This window comes from Saimiri boliviensis, chromosome 15 (genome assembly GCF_048565385.1).
Source record: "Saimiri boliviensis isolate mSaiBol1 chromosome 15, mSaiBol1.pri, whole genome shotgun sequence".
NCBI classification, from domain to species: domain Eukaryota; kingdom Metazoa; phylum Chordata; class Mammalia; order Primates; family Cebidae; genus Saimiri; species Saimiri boliviensis.
The window spans coordinates 26,571,005-26,586,363 of NC_133463.1; positions in this window are offsets into that span (position 1 = coordinate 26,571,005).

The following is a 15,359-nucleotide window of genomic DNA, read 5'->3' on the forward strand; positions in this document are numbered from 1 at the left end:
TTTCCACGTTCTCAGTTTATTTTTGAAGAGTGAGATAGATTTTCTCACGCAACATGAGATTGAGGTTTTGGAAAGGTTTCTGGTCCGGGAAATCCATGACCGTAATAAACAGGCTTATGAAACCTGGTTGTTTCTGAAGCAGGGTGTCACACGCTGGTGGAAACAGTGCTGACGTGGGTCCTAGGAGGGTTAGGCTTGGAGGGCAGGTGAAACCAGCTGATGAGAGCCAGAGATACTCAGGAACCGGGGTTGTGGCTGGGGATGCTCAGGAAGATATTCCCATATAGGAATCAAGCAAGGGGTCACCCCCAGGCCCTCAGGAACTCCCTCAGAGGGTGACGCAGGGTTATGACAGGGAAGGCAAAGGTGGGAGGTCGACACATCCCTGCCCAAGAGCTCCAGCTGCTCCAGCCCCACAAATGAATGAGCTTTGCCTTGCCCTTTGATTAGTGACCTGCCAGCCCTCACGTGGCTCTGCACTCTGCGACCTCTGTGCTCTGTAGATGCCTGGTTTCTGTGACTCCATTTCTCACTTTCTAAAGAGGTGTGACTTCTTCTGTAGAAGTTAGGGGCTCAAGTCAGTGGTTCACGGGAAATTGCTCAGACAGAAAGCCTGATCTGATACTTGGTGGGTGCAAATGAGTCTGACGATGTCAGCTGTTCAACATTTTGGCTATCATCCCTGTGACCCCTGAATCACATTCAGCCCAGAGAGAAGCTCGTTACTGTGAAAGGTCAGGTAAGGGACCCGTCACATATGGCACCCTCTAAATTCTTTTCAGAAGCACTCTGCTATGGCTGATGTCATCATCACCTGCATTATTGCCATTGTTATTCTTGCTCTCTCTTTCTGTCACCCCCTTCCTTGACTATACTATTGAATACGAAATAAATTGTGTGTTTTTATGTGTCTTGATCTTTGTCTTACTCTGTATGTCTAGGTCTGAGCCTGCCACTCATTCTTGGCTCAGCTCAGAGCCCTGCATGCTTGCTGCTCACCCACCCAGCCCTCAGCACTGTCAACATGAATGCATGACACCCTGTTTTGGGAACAATGCTGGAAGCAACCTCCTCAGGCTTTGGTTCTGCAGCAACTGAGCCCAGCCAAGGACTCTCTCTCATTCACCCAAAACAGACGCTCTTAGAACACTGTGCTACCATCCATCACTAATACGTTTTTGTTACAAGTAGGGTTGCTGGATTTAGTAAATAAATACACAGGACACCTGTTAAATTTCAATTTCAGATGAGTAATGAATACAATTTTAGTATACGTCCCCTGCAATATTTGGAACAGACTTATAATAAAAAATGGTCATCGTTTATTTGAATTTCAAGTTTGACTTGGTATCCTCTGTCTTATCTGGCAAACCCGAGTGACAAGTCAGATGACAATAACAATAAGGAACCGAAACTTACTGATGTAGACACCTGAGAAATCTAGAGGCTGGACTGGCTGCAGCACACCTGACACTGGGGACTAAATGATGTCACCAAGAACAGCAAATCCTCTTTCTCTGCCTTCTAGGTCAGCCTCCCAGAGTTGACTCCATTCTTAGATAAGTTCCGTCTTTGTGGAGGCAGAATAGTTGCAGTTTTCCAGTCTCCTCTTCTAAGATTCTGAGTTGGTAAAATATGAAAAGTTGTTTGTTCAAAGGCTCCCACCCAACTTTTAAGATTCATTCCAGGCCAGGGGTGCAATGGCTCACACCCATAATCCCAGCACATTGGGAGACCCAAGCGAGAGAGTCACTTGAGGCCTGGAGTTCAAGACCAGCCTGGGTAACATAGGGAGAACGCCCCCCCCCACCACCCAATCTCTACGAAATATTTTGAAACAAATTAGGCAGGTGTGGAGGTACACACCTGTAGTCCCAACTACTTGGGAGGTTAAGGTGGGAGGATTGCTTGAGCTGCGAGATCGAGGCTGCAGTGAGCTGAGATCATGCCACTGCACTCCTGCCTGGGTGACAGAGTGAGTCCCTGTTTCAGAAAAAAATGAGAGGATTCACTCCAGCTAGATCAGCTTAAGTTGCCTTTCCACTACTAAGCCAAGCTTTGTGGCCAAGGAAATGAATGAAATCCACTGACTGGCATAGGCTGTTGCCAGAGAATGGGAAAGGGATGCTTGGGAGGCCAACCATAGCTATACTCACAGCAAATGAGTATATGGATAGGCAGTGCTGCTTGGCTTCTACAGCAGCTTACAAAGCCCAGGAGAGAGAAAATGTAGAGGTTAAGGGAAGGCAAGCATGGGAGGCAGGCCTGCCCCTTTCAAACAGCCCAGAATGTGTCATTCAATTGCTGTCCTGGGTACTTCCTGGAGTTAGCAGCCCTTCCTCCTGGTCCCTAACTGTTTCACAATGTGCCTCGTTTGTAGCAACACGTGAGACTGTTTGTAAGTGTGGCTGAATCTCAGAAGTACAATTTCATTATCAGAATCACTACTGATAGGAAAGGTTTTCAGGATGTGGAATGACCCAGGCACACATGATCTACTAGATGGCTTTTCTGTGTGTCTGTTTTCAAGGGCAATTGGCTTAGAATATTGTGAATGTTTAACCTGACTTTTATTTACATTTTAAGAGATTGCCTCAGCTTTGGTAAGTATGTTTTAATAACACTGTTTAAATAATTGCTTCTTTTTAAAATCGAGTATGAAAAACTAGGGGCTGCTACATTCCTACAAAGATTCTATGAGCAGAACTAAATGGGGAAATGAACCATTAATCCGTGGCCTAATGTTTTTCTTTACATGAAAACAAGTTTAAAAGCTAAAGGCCTAAGAAATAAGATAGAAGTTTCTTTCTCTCTTACGTAAAAGAAGTCCGAAGGGAGGTAGCCCAGAGCTGATGGAGTGTTTTCACAGTCATCAGGAACTCAGCCTTCTAGCTGCCCTTTCATTCTTGGCATATTTTACCTCACGGTCCAAGATGGCTACTTGAGCTCCAGCCATCACATCTGATGTCATAGCCAACAGGAAGGAAGAAGGGGTCAAAGAGCATGCTCATGCCCTTCAAGGACATTTTCTTAAATTTGTACATAACACCATCATTTATATTTCATTGGCCAGAACTTAATCACATGGCCACATCTATCAGCAAAAAAGCAGGGGAAAGCAGTTTTTATTACAGGTAGCCTTTTGCCCAGTTGAAAACTGGGAGTTCTATCAGTAAGAAAGAAAGAATGGATATTAGGCACAAGTAGGAATCTTGGAGCCACAGACAATTGGAAAACTTTTCATGTTATAATGAGAGCAAAACACTGAAATGTTTTTATAAGTGGGATTTTAAAACAAAACTGAACAAAGATACCAGACATGAACAAATAAACATTAAGCCCTGGGCTGGGTTCCATGGCTCATGCCTGTAATCCCAGCACTTTGCAAGGCTGAAGCAGGAGGATTGCTTGAGCCCAGGAGTTCAAGACCAGCCTGGGCAACATAATGAGGCCTCATCTCTACTGGAAAAAAAAACTTAGCTGGGCATGCTAGTGCACGCCTGTAGTCCTAGCTACTCAGGAGACTCAGTTAAAAGGATTGCTTCAGCCCAGAAGTTCAAGACTGTGGTGAGCAGTGATCTCACCACTGTGCTGCAGCCTGGACAACAGAGCAAGACCTTGTCTCAAAAAAACAAAACAAAATGTTAAAGCCTAAACAATTTGTAATAGTCTAAATTTTCTTCCCATGTGTTACATGTATCATTTTATATAGATTTAATGAATGTGCACTTGGTTTTTGAGTGGTTGAAATTAAATGTCACTTCCGATAAACATTGCCATATTTGGTCACAATTCACATATGTGTAGTTTTTAATATCTGCTTGATATTCTGCCACGTTAACATAGTTTTAAAACATGAAAGGGGAGAGAGATGATGCAAGAGTGGCAAAAAGTTCATAATTGTTGAAGTTGCTTGAGGAATACAGAGGATTTATTATTCTGTTGTCTCTACCATGCATGTTTGAATATGTCCATCGTCAACCTTTTTATGTATGTATCATCGTTTCCCTAGAGATAGAGAAATGTTAAAACGGGAGAACCAACCACTAAGTTTTCTTTTTATAGTCAGTATACCTGGACGGTAGAGAGAAGATGGAGAAAAACTCTCTTGAAGCTTCTTTCATCTCTCCTCTAAGCAAAACAGATTTCATTCAGAAGATTGACGTTAATCTAAGAAAGCAAATTACAAGACTTCTTTGTTCAAGAACAGCAACGCTGTGTTGTGCTTTAAAAGGGTTGGTTTCAATGGAGAACTTCAATCTTTTCATGAAGTTTTCCTTGTTAGAAAAAATCTGTAGGCCGGGCATAACGGCTCACACTTGTAATTCTAGCACTCTGGGAGGCCAAGGAGAGTGGATTGCTTGAGCTCAGGAGTTCAAGACCAGCCTGATCAACATGGTAAAACCCTGTCTCTACAAAAACATTAGCCGAGCAGGGTGGCGTGCACCTGTAGATACTTGCTAGGCTGAGGCAGGAGGATCACCTGAGATCAGGAGGTTGCGGCTGTAGTGAGAAGAAAGAGAGAGAGAAAGAAAAAAAGAAGAAAGAAAGAAAGAAAGAAGAAAGGAAGGAAGAGAAAGAGAAGAAAGGAAGGAAGGAAGGAAGGAGGGAGTGAGGGAGGGAGGGAGGGAGGGAGGGAAGGATCTGTAGAAGTATTGTACATGATTCATTTTCCATCTCCTACCACATTCTCCCCAGTCCCCAGTGTTTGTTGAAAACCTGTTCTGAGCTGTTCAGAGATACAGAGATGAGTAAGACATTGTCACCGCCCTCAAGCAGTTCATATTCTGCAAGGAGAAAAAGACATGGAAAGCTATAGTTATGAAATAATGTGATAAGGACACTGACAGAGCTATCCGCAGCATATCATGACTATACAAAGCACATTCATGCAACCAGATGGGTACAAAGTGTGAAGCCAGGAAGACAAAGCCCAGAAAAATATGATTTCTTTTGAAAATGTTGCCTTCATTGAAAGAAACTTAATACTGAGTGGCATTACAGTTAGATCAAGGCCAGCTATGACCCCACTAACATAAACTGCAAAGCAGCTTTAAAATGAATGGAATTTGCAAATGTTAATATATTCCACATATTTTAAATGGTAATATGACTTTACCACAAATTCCTTAGTTGCAATCAGAAGAAATGTGATATTTAATGAGGACAGGCCTTTAAATAAGCCAGTGAAAGATAAGTTATGTAACCTGACGTTCAAGTTCGTGAAAAATATCTCTTTAAGCAGATGTGACTTAATTTAAGTTGTTCAGTAAGTCTTTTTGGATACAGCAATTAGCGTAATGGCTGGAACAGAATATATTTGTGGATGAAAAAATGAGTGAGGACACTTGAGCTCTAGACTTGGATCTGTCACAGAGTGCCTAGGTAGGTCAGTTAAACCCTCTGGGATTTTATTTCTTAACCAGTGAAATTAGGGGGTAGGATTTATTGGGGGTTTCAAATTTTATTTAGCCATATCATCCTTTGCTCAAATGAGTTATTACTTGGAGTCTCAACAGATAGGATAGAGCTAAGTGGAGGTACCTGTGTGTGTGTGTATGTGTGTGTGTGTGTATGTGTGTGTGTACGTGCGTGTATACGTGTGTACCTGTGTATGTGTACGTGTGTGTCTGTGTGTGTGTGTGTATTCTGTCAGGGGTACACTGTTTTTGTTTTGTTTGTTTGTTTGTTTGTTTAAGACAGGGCTCCACTGTGTTACCCAGGCTGGAGTGCAGTGGCACAATCTCAGCTCACTGCAACCTCCACCTCCAGGGTTCAAGAGATTCTCCTGCCTCAGCCTCCCAAGTAGCTGGGATTACAGGCACATGCTACCATGCCTGGCTAACTTTTGTATTTTCTGCAGAGACAGGGTTTTGCCATGTTACCCAGGCTGGTCTCAAACTCCTGGACTCAAGTGATCCATCCGCCTCAGCCTCCCAAAGTGCTGGGATTACAGGCATGATCCACAGTGCCCAGTCAGGGGCGCACTCTTGGTTCATTCTCTCTTCTCCTCCTCTGGTTATCCCAGAGTCACCTCTCCCAAAAACAAAGTCCTGCAGTTACTGGTCTAGAGGATCCCTGAGGTCATTTCCAGCTCTGACACTGGATGATGCTATTCTTGGAAGCCATTTGGCTGTAGAATACTAGTTCAGGAAATGTCCAAGAAAACTTAGTCCCATCTGTGGAGAGAGATCGTGGAAAAAAGGGGACATTTTGAACTGATCAAGCTTGCTGCATATCTGAAGTCAGGAACAAAAGATGGAGCAGCTCTTTATTCCGATTCATTTTTAGGCAAGGTTCCTAAAATAAAGAGAATTTAAACCAGCTTACACCAGAGTCAGGCCTTCTGAAAGAATCCAAGGGGCAGTACCACCAGGCACAGAGAATTGGCTTTTCTTGGCCTTTTCTGTTTAATGCTTTCAGCCAAAACGTCATGGAAGAGAACTCCAGGCTTGTGAAAGTCATGTCTATTAATACATAGCCTGGCCTACTGATAACAGATGTGGTTATAATAGGAGCTGAGTGAACAAAAACACATTTCCCCAACGTTAAACCTCAAGCACATTTTCCATCATTTGTAGCAGACAGAAATGCTGGCTCAGGACAGATGCTTTTCTTTGCTTGTTTGTGGAAATTGCTGCAAGCACCCGTTGGGGAAGGAGGATCTGAGGTCTCCATTGGCCAGTGTCTGAAAGAGACGGCAGGACAGAGCGAATTCCTCCCCTTTCCTTGTAGCAACTGCTTTTGGGCTATTGCTACAAAAGGCTTTTTGTTGATACAAACCCTCCCTGAGATAACGCTAAATACGCATTTCTCAGAGAAAGGCTCCAGAAAGCTGAGCATTGCTGAGTGAACCGTAACAGTCTTATGACTTATGCCTTGGCCAAAACCACCTTCATATTGCCCAGCCATGAACTTCATCTGTCCAGCTCTTGTGTTAGTGCAAAACCACATACCATCTGGAAACACTCTTGAAGAATTCATGCAATGAGAGACGGAACCCCCTAACTTTACCTTTCTAAAGCCAAGCCACCCACAGTTGGTCGCTTTAGCAATCCTTACAGCTTTCCTGGAAAGGTCATGGAGAAACGACCAGGTGAGACTCGATAGTATGTCTGCCTGATTATCAGGCTGATTTGAGCTTCTGGCTTCCAATCTTACACTCAATAAACTAGGTCAGCTACTTCTTTGTACAAATTTACTTCTGTAGACTGTGGGGAGAGACCATCATCAACAGTGTGCATTTTATAGACACAAGTTCCAAACCACATAACATTTAATTTTTCTCAACACAACCCTGAGTGCTAAAAGACTAAATCTGTCTCTTGGAAGAGCATTTGCAGCCTTCATTTGAGTGTCTGGCAGGAAGGAATCTGATTTTCCAGTGGATCAGTATTAGCTAAAATGGTTGTCATTATATATTCCCTGGAGTTCTCTATGCTTTGTCAGGTCAGCTCTTGCCCTTCTGATAGTAGCTTGAAATCATTGTCAGGGAGCTTGAGTTACACCATAATTGTGAAGTCACCCAGGAAAGCACTTGTTTAGACTGGAATTACAGCCCGTGACTGCATGCCTGGGCTTTCCCTTCTCTTTGTCGAAGCTTCCAATGATCAAGCTCCCCACCAGCTAATCCTGTACCACATCTGTATTATGTCTGCTGCAGATGAACTTTAATCACCCAGGGCAACATCCTTGAAATATTGTGTCATCTGACAGCAAGGCGATGTCTGCAGTATAATCCATATTTCATTTTAGTATGTATACAAACACTAAAAAGCAATTCCTCAGTTGATAACCGTATCTGTCTCAGGATAGCAAAAATCTGGATGACTTTTTTTTCTGCCTAATTCTGTATTTTCCAAAATTTTGCGATGAACAGATATTGCTCTTACAGTAGGGACACAAGAATGTGCGTGTGTGTGTGTGTTGTAGTACAATGTGGCTATCATGCCATAACCAACATAGAGTTTGTACTCTACGGAGCTCAGGCTCCAAAAACCCAGACTGTTCACTGAACTTTCTAGAAGAGGTTCTTAACCTCCATATTCCTGTTATACAGAAAACTCCATCAACTTCCTACTTCACTTCAATTGTGGAGGCAATATAGGAAACACTGGAAAATTTTCAAGTGCTCAAATGTCCCCACTAATGAATGGAAACAGCTGATGAGAGCCCAAATTAATAATTTATTTAATTTTATTTTATACATGTTCATGTTTAGTTGGTTACAAAATATGCTTAGTATCAAAGGGATGATTATGGCTAACACTTTGGTCTATTTCTCTTCTTCCATTGAGTCAACATCAAAAGTTGCCACCCTGGGCATCCATTAGCAGGGTGGGAACAGGAAAGACCCAGGACTGTGCCTCTGGAATCCTGGGCCCAGAAGGTTTCTTTTCTAGTTGTTTGGGCAGGACCTTCAATGACACCATTTCTCAGTGCATCCACAGGGACGGGAACTGGGCTGCATGATTTTGTTCTCCAGCCTTATTCTTTTAACTCAAAGGAAAAATTTATTTGTATAAGTTCTCCAAATGACTCAGCTAATGTGCCTAGATTCTGGATGTCCAAAGACCAATAAGATAGTTTTGAGACAAAATACAACAGATAATTAAAATGCAGCATGCAGAGTACTTCGAGAGACACAGGCTGAGGGCTGCAGCCAAGAGTGCAGCAGAGGGAAACCCTGGGGACAGCGTCCGCTCGGCACACCTGGATTCCTCCAGCTGTTCAGTTGAGTGCTGACTCCTGGAAGCAGCCTGCTGAGGCCTGGAACCTAGTTCTGCCATTATTTGCTATAGACAGTGAAAGAATTAGCAAAGTAGCCGGGCGCGGTGGCTCAAGCCTGTAATCCCAGCACTTTGGGAGGCCGAGGCGGGTGGATCACAAGGTCAAGAGATCGAGACCATCCTGGTCAACATGGTGAAACCCCGTCTCTACTAAAAATACAAAAAATTAGCTGGGCATGGTGGCACGTGCCTGTAAGCCCAGCTACTCAGGAGGCTGAGGCAGGAGAATTGCCTGAGCCCAGGAGGCGGAGGTTGCGGTGAGCCGAGATCACGCCATTGCACTCCAGCCTGGGTAACAAGAGTGAAACTCTGCCTCAAAAAAAAAAAAAAAAAAAAAAAAAGAATTAGCAAAGCTTTCTGAGTCACAGGGGACTGATTCCACTTTCTTTATAGGGTTGTTGAGAGAATGACTTGAGATAAGGTCAACACGTCTTTAGCCCAGTTTGTGGGACACAGTCAGCGCCCTCCAGGTCTGGGGAACAAACCCCGGCCTCCCCGTCCTGCAGCTCTGTCCCGTTAGCTTCCTCCACAGAGCCTGAACTGGCACCAGCTCCACTCTCCAGGAAGGAGGATGTGGAAATGAGGAGGGAGGCTTTGATGAGTCAACACAGCCACCCAAGCAGGTGAGGTGAAGGACGCAGCGGACGTGTCTCAGACCTCTGACCTGCTTTTCCAACCATGCTCAGCCTGGGTGGCAGAGAGAGTCTGGGGCAGAGGGGAATACAGTTTTGAACCATGAGTAGCCTCTTGTAGTTCTGAAAGGGACATTCTGCCTGGCTTTCGCCTCTGTTGTAAACTTCGCAAGAGCAGGGAATTCACTGAGTACTAGCATGGGTGTTATTAATGCCAGTTTAACCCTTTGGTGAATCAGTGTTATTCCATCTGGACTCCAAACATAACATACTTCCAGGCTGAATAATGTGAGCTGCAGGACTGAGAGGTGGTCACACGGCGTCTCATGGACCCACACAACCAACCTGTGAGGCTCATAGGTGCAAACTCATCATCCCGAGTGCACAGAGGACCCTGAAGTTGCTGATGTGAAGAAACTTGCTCCAGTTCACACAGTCAGCAATGTCTGAAAAGCGGCTGGACCTTTATTTAACCACCACCAAAGGCTACATGTGCAGCACGTACACAGTAGTTTGAATGCTCTAGAGCAGTGCCAAGAGCCAGGAAATCCTTTAAAGGGCAGCTAAAGGACACAGCATTGACTTTATGTACTACAGTGAGAATGTTTTATTCATAGGCAATCTCCCTGGGACTTGCTCAGGGCATTTTATTTTTTCCCTGCATGGAGCAGAGAAATAGCGAGTTTCTTCCAAGATGTAAGTAAATCCCATTGATGCCCAGTAGCGCTTCCTGACAACTACAGTTCAGCTCAGACACCCCTGTTGGACAACTTTGATCCTATTTGGTCATTGGTTCTCCTACCTCAGTCTCCCCCAACACATCACCTCACCTTGCCATCAGGCTTTACGATCTTATACAGACAGAAGATAGTATTTTTTTTTAGATGGAGTCTCACTCTGTCACCCAGGCTGGAGTGCAGGGGCGTGACCTTGGCTCACTGCAAACTCCTCCTCCCGGGTTCAAGCAATTGTGCCTCAGCCTTCTGAGTAGCTGGGATTACAGGCATGCGCCACCATGCCCAGCTAATTTTTGTATCCATGGTAGAGACAGGGTTTCACCATGTTGGTCAGGCAGGTCTCAAACTCCTGACCTCGTGATCCACCCACCTCGGCCTCCCAAAGTGCTGGGATTACAGGCATGAGCCACTGCACCCAGCCAGAAGACAATTTTTGAGCTCCAGCTTTAAGGATAACAGAAAATAAGTTTCTCATGATTCCCAACTCTAGAAATGAAGAAATAGGTTTGTGAACTCTCAAGTAGAAGGAAGACCAAGTCTGGCTCAAATTTACATTTGAATGGAGAATCTCTGTGAGTGAAGTCAACCACTATTTACTGGGAAGAAGTTCTTTGTGAAAATCCACAAACATAATTCAAAAGTAAAAATATATTCTTTTATTTCCTATTCCTAAAATGATTTATGGCAATTCACTTTTGGCATGAGACCAGTGACACATGAAGGATATTTGAAACTTTGGATCTGATGCTTACCTTATCTGCAGAGCCCTGCATGTTGCTCTACACAGTAGCAACTGCAAACCTCACGCTTACTGACCAATGCATTGGCACCAATTTGAGACACCATCATGAAGAGTCCTGCTGTCATGAAGAGTCCTGCTGGATCCTGCCAGTGCTTTTTTCTTTTCTTTTCTTTCTTTCCTTTTTTTTTTTTTTTTGAAACAGAGTCTCAGTCTGTCACCAGGCTGGAGTGCAGTGGTGCAATCTCGGCTCACTGCAACCTCTGCCTTCCAAATTCAAGCAATTCCTGCCTCAGCCTCTCTAATAGCTCGGACTACAGGTGCACACCACCACACCCAACAAAGTTTTGTATTTTTAGTACAGATGGAGTATCATCATGTTGGCCAGGCTGGTCTCAAACTTCTGACCTCAGGTGATCCGCCCACCTCGGCCTCCCAAAGTGCTGGGATTACAGGTGTGAGCCACTGCGCCTGGTTGCAAGTGCTTTTCAATGCATTTTAAAGAATTGGAGAAATTCCCACTGATATCTTTTAGGGTATTACAGAGAAGATGGATTTTGGCACTTCAGTAAATCTGGTCCCATCATGATGGTGCAGAGTAAATTATCCTGCGATGTGACAAAGAGCCTACAGCAGGCGTCCCCAAACTTTTTACACAAGGGGCCAGTTCACTGTCCCTCAGACCGTTGGAGGGCCGCCACATACTGTGCTCCTCTCACTGACCACCAATGAAAGAGGTACCCCTTCCTGAAGTGCGGCGGGGGGCCGGATAAATGGCCTCAGGGGGCCGCATGCGGCCCGCAGGCCGTAGTTTGGGGACGCGTGGCCTACAGAGAGGTTGGGCAAACGATTACAGAGGCACAGCCTCGGAAACCAAACTGGAGAGCTAGAAGATTTCAAGCAGCAGTGATGGAGCATCCGTGCTCTCATAACATCTTCATAAGAGTGCAAATAGGGGGAAAGTATATATTCAAAGCCAAAGGCTCATGGGTTAAGATTTAATAACATAGGCACCTAGCAAAGGAACTTTATTAGACTCAAAATTGGCATTAATCAGAATTTTCCATTAGAGTCACTTTCTTTCATATACAATATTTGAAATGCTTTGCTGTTATGTAGACTGTGTGTTATTATTTTATACCATTAAATTTCAGACTGGGGGCTTATTTTCACAATAACATTTTAGGAGTTTATGGTTGCTAACAACAATTCAGCCCTGCCAAATTTTGATATGTCTTGTTTCAGCACTGCCCTCACCTGCTCAGCAGATTTCTTTATTAGGATAATTTGCTATAATGACATTTTATGCAGGAGGAAGGTTTTTTTGTAAGACCTAATTTTGGAAACAGAGGCAGGGATGCTCAAATGTGCTAATTTTTGCGTTCCTAAACCCATTCCTGGTTTAACTTCACTGGATTCTGATGGTTATTAAGTAACCTGGAACAAGCACCAGCGTTTTCCTTTGCACTTCATAAATCACAGACACAAATGCCAAATTACAAAAACAAAAATTATGATAGAATGGCATGCACGGAAAAATAAAATGAGAGGGAACTAGAAGATGACATGGGTGGAGCAGATCTTTCTGAAACCCTTCCTCCTAAGCAGAGGTGAAGGTCAGGAAAGAAAGGTACATTTATTACTATAATAATGGTACCCTTGGCTGGGCACCATGGCTCACACCTGTAATCTGAGCAGTTTGGGAGGTCGAGGTGGACAGATCACTTGAGCCCAGGAGTTCAAGACCAGCCTGAGCAACATGGTGAAACCCTGCCTCTAAAAAAACTACAAAAATTAACCATGCATGGCAGCGTACACCTTTAATCCAAGCTACTCAGGAGGCTGAGGAAGGAGGATTGCTTGAGACTGGGAAGTCAATGTTTCAGTGAGCCAAGATCGCACCACTGCACTCCAGCCTGTGTGCTAAAGCAAGACCCTGTCTCAATAATAATAATAATAATAATAATAATAATAATATGCTATTCTTTGTCCATAATAATATCTCAATTGCTGATGAGTCTGAATGGAGCCATGCACACACTGCCGTATCTTTCGCAACTAAGGGATACGTTTTGTGAGACGGCTGCCTGGAACAGGGATGGAGGCAGGGAGGGGCAGGGAAAGAGGCAGAGTTTGGAGCCCCAGAACAGGAAAACAAGAGGCATATGTCATCTTGACCTTGGCCATCTGACCTCACCAGATACACACCAGTATAACCCCTAGTCCTGGCGCCCCTGCTGTTGCAATATGCTGTGACATGTTGTTGAGTTTATAGCACCTGTGAGAGAAAAGTCATGCTCCCTGAGCAAGCATCTGTGTTTTGTTTCTTGAAGGGGCCTGAAAATTTGCATTTTGTAGTCACTGGGGCAGGGGTGAAGGTTAGAAAGAAAACATGTATTAGAAGAATACAAGTACAAATGATTAGGAGTACACAGTCTTGTGCCGGTTGGCATGGATTCAAATCCTGACTGCCACTGAAAGCTGTGTGACCTTGGGCATGCTTCTTTAACCCCTTTGTGTTTTAGTTTCCTCATCTGTACAGTGGGGATCATAACCTTAACTTTCTTAGTGAGTTTTCATGAGAATTAAATAAATGGATATATGTGAAGTGCTAAGTCTATAGGTAGCACTATGTGTGAGTTGTGATTTATTGAATACCTAATGTGTGCCAGACCCCACGTAAGATGCTTTCATAGAAAGTTTTAATCTTCATAACATAGCAAACTCAGGAGGCAGGCAATATTATTTCCATTTTACAGGCAAAGACATTGAGGCTCAGAAAGGTTAAGAAAATTGCTCAGGTGTATGCAGATAAGTGATCCAACTGCAAGTTATCAAATCCAGGTGTGTCTGCTCCAGCCCGATATCAAATATCACTGCTGTCCCCAGTTCTCAATGGCTGCTATTTCATAAACATTTATATTGTGGTTTAGACTATTACATTTCTAATCAATTTCATTGATGAGAAAATTATTCCTCTCTCCATCATCATTTGTCTAAAGCATTTGAAATTAACAGACAGCAGTAGATCAATGCATTTGACACCTGAAGTTGACTTACTCTGGACTTCGGGGGCAAGTCCTGCATGTTTGGTGCTGTTGGAGATAAAGAGAACAATTGCTCCTTCCTCCCTCTCCTCCCTCCTTCTTTCTCCTCTCACCAGACAGGAAGAACCAGCAAACATACAGCTGCCTCTCAGCAGAGTGATGAGGCCCTGAGTGGCCTTCTTTCCGGAGCCAGAGAAACATCTGGTAGCTCAATTACCAGGCAGTCCTTCTCCCAAGGCTCTCCTTTGGGGGCCCCACAGCACTCAGGGACTGGGAACAAGTCTTTCCTCCCCACCAGCACTTGAGACAGGAAGCAGGCCTTCCTTCAGGTTGCCTGGCTCAGCTTGCTGCTCACACAACAGAGTGAAGGAAGAACAGGTGATGGAAAAACACTAATAAGGAAAAGAACAAAAACAAGAATGAGTGTGGAAATAGCACAATGCTGCAAAGTTTTCGTTCACAAGAAATGTAGCCCCGGCTGACACTGATCATTTTTTCATCTGCCAAATGTTGGCCAAGTCCTTCAGAAGCTTCGCCTAACAGGGTGGGAGGGTGATTGCTGGAGCCCAGGGCGGTGATACCTAGAAGACCCAGCAGACAGGACACTATGACACCACCATCCGAAAGAGTTTGGTCTCTGTAGGGTACCTGGGTTCAGCCTGGCCAGAGAAGCGACATAGCTTACTGGGTGACGTTGACCTCACAGGTCCCTGTGCTCTGTGGTTGCTAACTAAAGCATTGCTTTAACACATCTGAACTGGTATTTAAGGTGGCAATAATGAATTGACAAATCAATACTGTTAAGGAAATGCTCCTAAACAATTTCTTCTATTCTTTTTGTTGTTGTTACTTGTGCTGCAGGTGACAGATCTAAAATCCCATTGCCGATCTAAGGTTAAGGGGATTTAGGCCTATGTTTTCTGCAAAGACTTTTATAATTTTAGAGTATACGTTTAGAGTGTTGATTCATTTTTCCAGTTAAGTTTTGCATATGGCATAAAGTAGGAGTCCAACCTCCCTCTTTTGCACATGGTTATTCAGTTGTCCCAGGGCTATTGGTAGAAAAGACTATTTTTCTCCCATTGAATTGTCTTGGGACCCTTGTCAAAAATCAATTGACTGTGAATGTCCAAGTTTGTTTCTAGACTCTCGGGTCTGTTCTAATAATCTATGCCTCTGTTCTTATGCCAAGACCACACTGTTATGAGTATTACAATTTTGTAGTAAGTTATGAAATTGAAAATGTGACTCTTCCAACCCTGTTCTTTTCCAAGATTGGATTTGCCATTCTGTGTCTCTTGAATTATCATATGAATTTTAGGATCAGCTTGTTCTTATCTGCAAAAAGGCAGCTAGGATTTTGATAGGAATTGCAATGAACCTGTAGATCAATTTGATGATATTGAAAAAATATT